This window comes from Penaeus japonicus, unplaced genomic scaffold, assembly GCF_977035675.1.
Source record: "Penaeus japonicus unplaced genomic scaffold, GWHDUDI00000001_assembly GWHDUDI00000001, whole genome shotgun sequence".
Taxonomy (NCBI): domain Eukaryota; kingdom Metazoa; phylum Arthropoda; class Malacostraca; order Decapoda; family Penaeidae; genus Penaeus; species Penaeus japonicus.
The window spans coordinates 56,999,013-57,005,929 of NW_028234403.1; positions in this window are offsets into that span (position 1 = coordinate 56,999,013).

Consider the following 6,917-nt stretch of genomic DNA (forward strand, 5'->3'; position numbering starts at 1 on the left):
AAAAAAAAAAAAAAAAAAAAAAAAAAAAACATAGCACCCAGACAACAGCAGAAATCAACAGAAACCAACAAGGAAATGCAACATCCAGCAACATCCAGACAAGACGTTTCACAAGACGAAAGCCCGTAGAGTTACGCACCCATTATGTGCTCACTGAACACAGAGCAACGCTTCGCAAGGAGAATGGATTCAGCTTTCATCTCCCGAGACTTGAAACACATACTTATTTTTCGTACTGGCTTTTAATCTTCATTTTTTCCCCTCTCTCTCTTTGTTTGTTCGTATGGGTGTTGGGTTGTTTGTTTCTTTGTCTGAAAGGCTCTCTCTCTCTCTCTTTTTCTTTTATTCTATATTGCTTTGTTTTCTGTATTCTCTCTATATATTTCTCTCTCTCTCTCTCTGTCTCTCTTTCGCTCTCTCTCTCTCTCTTTATCTCTCTCTCTCTCTCTCTCTCTCTCTCTCTCTCTCTCTCTCTCTCTCTCTCTCTCTCTCTCTCTCTCTCTCTCTCTCTCTCTCTCTCTCTCTCTCTCAATCACTCTCCTCTCTCTCTCTCTCTCTCTCTCTCTCTCTCTCTCTCAATCACTCTCCTCTCTCTCTCTTTCTCTTTCTCTCTCTCACTCACTCTCTCTCTCTCTCTCTCTCTCTCTCTCAATCTCTCTCTCTCTCTCCCTCCCCCTATCTCCCTTAGAGCGTGTATGGGGAGAGGGGGGGGGGGGGGGGGTGAAATCGGATTGGGGGGGGTGGGAATAAGGGTGGGGAGGGGGGGAATAGGGAGGGGGAGGAATTGGTGGTATATCCTTGGTTCGGGGGGGGGGATGGCGGGAGGTAGACGGGGTGGGCGGTAGTCGTGGGGGGGGGGTTAGGGGGGGAGTGGGGGGAGTGAGGACCCGGGTGAAAGGGGGGGGGGGGGGGGGGGGGTGGGGGGGGAGTGGGAAGGTGGGAGGTGGGGTTGGGGGGGGGGTGGTGGGGGGGGTGTTGGGGGGGGTTGTGGGGGAGATGAGGGGGTGAGAACGATGGGGGGGGGGCCGACTGGTTGTGGGGGGGGGAGGGGGAGGAGGGGGGGGTAGGAGGAGGGAAGGGGGGGGAAGGTGGGGGGGGGAGGGGTGGGAAAAGAAGAAAGTCCCCTCGAGTCAGTGAAGCGCCTTTCAAAGACTTACTTTATGGAGATGAGCTTTCGGTTACCATAGACTTGTGTGTTGTTGTTGTTGTTTTTTTGTTGTTGGCTCGTTTGCTGTTTTTGTTCTAGTCGCTTTGTGAATCTGTTTGGGTATCCTGATTATATGGTTAGTATTACTTAGTTTTTGTTTTGTTTTTATTTGTGCGATATTTTTCTAATAATGGTCATAAGAGCTATACTAATTATCAGAATTACGATTGAAAAACAATTATGTTGATTAGTAGTTTGATGATTATAATGATGCTGATGTTGTTGATAAGGATTATAGTGGTAATAATAATGATGATAAAGATGATGATAATAAATTATAATAATAACCATAAGAATATCGTTAGTAAAAGTAAAGATGGTAACATAATGGTGATGAAGACAATGATAGTGATAATGATAATGATGATAACAATCATCATTATGATAATGATAATAGTAATAGCAGTAGTAATTATAATAGCGATTATAATCATGTTAATAAAAGTAACAATAATGAGGGTAATAATAACTATAATAACAATGATAATGATAACAATGATCACTATAAAGAACGTGAAGATAATAACAATCATACTGCTAATGATAATAACAACAATTATCACTATCTCTAAAATCTTTTATTTTCACTATCATTAATATCCTTACCAATAACATATCCGTTACAAAATAATTTATCTTTAAATCAACATTATCTTGCATGATCGACAATGTCATTATCATCGTAATTATACATTTAGTGAGTCTATTTAGATGATGTTTAGAATAATGAATAACCGTATCTCATCAATTTATTACATAATGTCTGAAATGTGAATAAGATGAAACAAATCTGAAATCTTGATAAAGCATGAAATATGTGAAATTATAATAGAAGTAAAAAATTATCTGTCATCTTAATAAAAGGAAAAATATCTGAAACCTTAATAGAAAATAAAAAACATCTGAAATATCAATAAAATTAAAAATATCTGAAATCTTAATAGAAATTTATAATATCTGAATCCTCACTAAAATGAAATATATCTGAAATCTTAAAAGAAAATTTTAAAATTCTGAAATCTTAATTGAAAAAAAAGATAATAAATCAGATATCTCAATTAGATAAGAATATCTGAAATCGTAATAAAATGAAAATCAACTTTTTTTTTTTTCACTTTCTTCCAATTTTTCTTCTCCCTTTAATCCTGTTCATATATTCGTCGTCCTTTTGTTTGTATCCTTTGCATGACTGACAGACAACATGCAACCATATAACCTCTCTGCTTCATCCCTATCGATTTTCTGTCTTCTGTCTCTCTCTTCATTCCATTTCTCTTCTCTTCCTCTCTTCCTTTTTTTTATCATTTGCTGTGATTACTTACTTTCGTTGTCTCTGAAGTTTGATTTTGTTTATTCATTCATGTTTTTTTTTCTTTTTTTATGATATAGACTGCGACATATTTCCTTTGATTATTTATATCCTATTTTGTTTCTCTTAATTATGGGACCATAAATAAATCAGTTTCATGTGCGATTTTCGTTTTCAATCTAATCATTAATTCTTGTTTTAGTTTTTTTTTATCTATCTTTTTATCTTTATTTCTATTTTCCGAAAATTCTCTTGCTTTCCCTCTCTCTCTCTCTCTCTCTCTCTCTCTCTCTCTCTCTCTCTCTCTCTCTCTCTCTCTCTCTCGCTCACCTTTCCTCTTCTTCCTCTCTCTCTCTCTCTCGGCTCTCTCTTTTCCTCGCTCTCTCTCCTCTCTCGCTCCTCTCTCTCTCCGCGATCTCTCTCCTCTCTTTTTTTTCTCTCTCTCACTTCTCGTATCTCTCTTTGGCATCCCCCTCTCTCTCTATTTTGGCTCTCTCAGAGAGGTTTTCTCACGGCTTACTCTCTCTCTCTTTCTCTCACAGTCTCTCTATCTCTTTTGCTTTCCCTTTCTCTCTCTTGTTTTCCCTCTCTCTCACTATTTTTTTTCTCTATCTCTCTCTCTCTCTCTCACTATTTTTCTTTCTCTGTTTTTCTCTCTCAGCCGTTCTATTTCTCTCCTTTGGCGCTCTCAATCTACTACATCTCCTCTCCAATCTCTCTCTCGCGCTCTCTCTAATTCTCCCTCTCGTTCTCCGCGCTCCCAGACCTCGCTCCCTCCCCCCCTCTCTCTCTCTCTTGCTTTCTCTCTCTCTTTCTCCCTTGCTCCCCCCCCCCCTCTCTATTCTTTCTCTCTCTCTCTCTCTCTTTCTTTCTCTCTTTCTCCCTCTTTCCCTTCCTCCCTCCCTATCTCTCTCTCTCTTTCTCTTCGCCCCCCCCTCTCTCTCTATTTCTCTCTCTCTCTTCCCCCCACCCTCTTTTTTTCCTCTCTCTCTCTTTCTCTCTCTCTCTCTCTCTCTCTCAATCTCTCTCTCTTTCTCCCTCTCTCCCTCCCTCGCATCCCTCTCCCTCCTTCCTACCCCCCTCTCTCTCTCTCTCTCTCTTTCTCTCTCTCTCTTCCCCCCCCCCTCTTTTTTTCCTCTCTCTCTCTCTCTCTCTCTCTCTCTCTCTCTCTCTCTCTCTCTCAATCTCTCTCTCTTTCTCCCTCTCTCCCTCCCTCGCTCCCTCTCCCCCCCTCTCTCTCTATTTCTCTCTCTCTCTTCCCCCCACCCTCTTTTTTTCCTCTCTCTCTCTTTCTCTCTCCTTCGTCCCATACAATAGCCTTCGTTGGCAGACCTTTGTAGGTTCCTTTCCATTGTGCGATGTTCCTTTATCTCGTCAAGACACCGACTGTCTTGGGGAACTATCTCCGAGCGTTTCCTTGGGCAGAAATACCCTGACTTTCTATTCTTTTTTTTTTTTTTTTTTTTTTGTCATTTCTCTCTTTTTTGTCTTTTAGGTTCTGGTTCTTCGTCTTCATTTCAATAGCCTGGAGGGTTTTTTTTTTTTTTTTTTTTTTTTAATTCTTTTTTTAAAATTTTATTTTAATTTTGGTTTGTCCTGTCTATATCTTTTTCGACTTCTTCTTTGGTGACCCAATTTTTTTTTTTTTTTCATCTTCTTCTATTTTTCCTGTCTCTTCTATGTTTTCTTGCAGACTTATATCTTCCTTCCCTTTTTTCCTCTCCACTTGCCAGTTTCAAATTTACTTCCTTTTCATTTTCATTTCTCTCTGATTTCTTCCCCTACACCTTCCCCCCCCCCCCCCCCCCCCCCCCCGTCCCCCCCCCCCCCCCTCCCCCCCCCCCCCCCCCGGCCTTCCTAACGCGGACGCTCTACTTACCCACCCTATGGTTCTTCCACAATTCCACAACCATCTCTTCCCACTCTTTCAACACACACCTCCTCCTGCCCCACTTTCAACTAACTCACGCCTCCTCCTCCTTCCCACCACCTCGTCGGCCTTCTCACTACCTCGTGCCTGCCTCATTCAATGCCCCCCCCCCCCCCCCCCCCCCCCCCCCCCCCCCCTCCTTCTCCAGTTTCTCACCCCCTCCTCTTCCTCCTCTCCCCAGCTTTCCCCCCCCCCTCTCCCCCCCCCCCCCCCCACCATCAACCTCCTCCTCCCCTTTTCCTCCTCCTCCCCTCACCAGCTTCCCACCTCTCTTTCCCTCCCACCACCTTCCCCCTCCCACCTCTCCCTCCTCCTCCTCCTTTCCCCACCTCCTTCCCACCTCCTTCCCCCTCCCACCGCCCTCCCACCTCTCCCCTCTTCCTCCTCCTCCTCCTCCTCTCCCCACCGGCTTCCCACCCACCTCCTTCCCACCACCCTCCCCCTCCAACCTCCCTTCCACTCCCTCCCCCACCCACCTCACCCCTCTTCATCCCCCTCCTCCTCCTCCTCCCCCCGGCCAACAGTCTCAGCTGATGATACCCCCCCTCCCCCCCTGTCATCAGCTGTTCTCGCAGCACGATGTCTGTGAACAACTCCCTTCTTATGACCACTTCAGGATGATAAGATTCTCGCTCTCTCTCTCTCTCTCTCTCGCTCTCTCTTTTTTCTTCTTCTTCTTCTAGTAGGAACATTCTAGAAATGGCTCCGAGCCAATTCTGACTGTCCTCTTGTTACTGCTTTTTGGTTCCTCTTTTATTAGCTTCTTCGTGCTCGTGTGTGTGTGTGTGTTTTGTTTTTTCTTTCTTTTCTATATTTGTCTTCTTTTTCTACGTCTTCTTTTGCTGTTACTACTTCTTTGCAGTCCTTTTCTTCCCCCTTTCGTGGTCTGTCTGTTGCTCTGTCTGCCTCTGTCTGATCTCTTTCTCTCCCTCTCTCTCTTTCTCTCCCTCTCTCTCTTTCTCTCTCTCTCTCTCTCTCTCTCTCTCTCTCTCTCTCTCTCTCTCGCCCCCCTCCCCCTCTCGGTCCCTCTTCTCTCTCTCAAACCTTCTCTCTATCTCACTTCCTTTTCTCTTTCTTTATTTCTCCTCATTTCTCTCTTTCTCCCCTATTTTTTCACTTCCGTCTTCCACCTCAGTCTGATTTTGTTTAGACGTTGCCGGAACTGTTGAGAATGAGAGCCAATACATTCAGTGAAATAAGTCACATTGATTTATTTAATTTAATTTGGTGAAGACAAAGAAAAAACGAGCGATTGAGAGAGAGAGGAGAGAGGGAAGAAGAGATTTGGGAGAGGGAGATGAGTGAGAGAGAGAGAGGGAGAGGAGGAGAGAGAGAGAGAGGGAGGGGGGAGAGGGAGGAGAGAGAGGGGAGAGGAGAGATAGGAGAGAGAAAGAGGGAGGGGAGAGAGAGGAGGAGTGGGGAGAGAAGAGAGAGGAGACGAGAGGAGAGAGGGAGAGGAGCGGAGGAAGAGCGATGAGTAGAGAGAGAGTAGAGAGAGAGGAGAGAAGAGAGCAGAGAGAGAGAGGAGAGCAGAGAGAGAGAGAGAGAGAGAGAGAGAGAGAGAGAGAGAGAGAGAGAGAGAGAGAGAGAGAGAGAGAGAGAGAGAGAGAGAGAGAGAGAGAGAGTGAGTGTGTGTGTGTGAGAAAGATAAAAAACAAAGCAAAACGAGAAAGACGAAAACAATATCAAAAGAAGAAGAAAATAGAAGAAGAAAAAAACAAGAAAATAGAAGAAGAAAAAAACAAGAAAATAGAAGAAAGAAGAAACAAACAAACAAAAAAAAAATAAAGGAAAGACACACCCATCACACCCCTTCCATCCCTTACCCCCACCCTCATCACACTCCTTCCAACCCCCACCCCCGACCCCACCTTCGCCCCAACCCCCGACCCCCACCCTCACAGACAAAAAAAAAAAAAAAAAAAAAAAAAAAAAAAAAAAAAAAAAAAAAAAAAAATCTTAACATTCATGAAGTCCTCGCAGTGGCGGACGTCTAGAGAATTTATGGACAAAAACGCCGGTTTAAGGGAAGATGATTTTTTATCTTTTTTTTTTCGTGGCAGTATTATTCTTGCGTCTTTTTCTAACGCCGCGCTTCAAGGAGTCTCGTTAGGCCAGAGGCGAGAGAGGGAGAGATGCGGGGGGAGGGGGGGGGGGAGGAGGTGGGGGGCAGGCGGAGGCAAGAGTGGGGAGAGGGGGAGAGGGGGGGAGGGAGCGAGGGGGGAGGTGATGAGGGGGAGAGAGACGGGAAGAGAAGAGGGGGGGGGGGGTGGGATTAGAGGGAGATGAGGAGAGGGGAGAGGGAGGGGGGAGGGGGAGAGGAGAGTTGGGCGGCTGAGGGGAGATTGTGGAGATGGGAGAGGGGAGGGAGGGAGGGGGGAGACACCACCACGAGGGGGGGGGGAGAGGGGATGAGGGGAGGGAGAGAGAGAGGGGAGGCGAGAGGGGAGAGGGGGGCGGGAGGTAAGAGG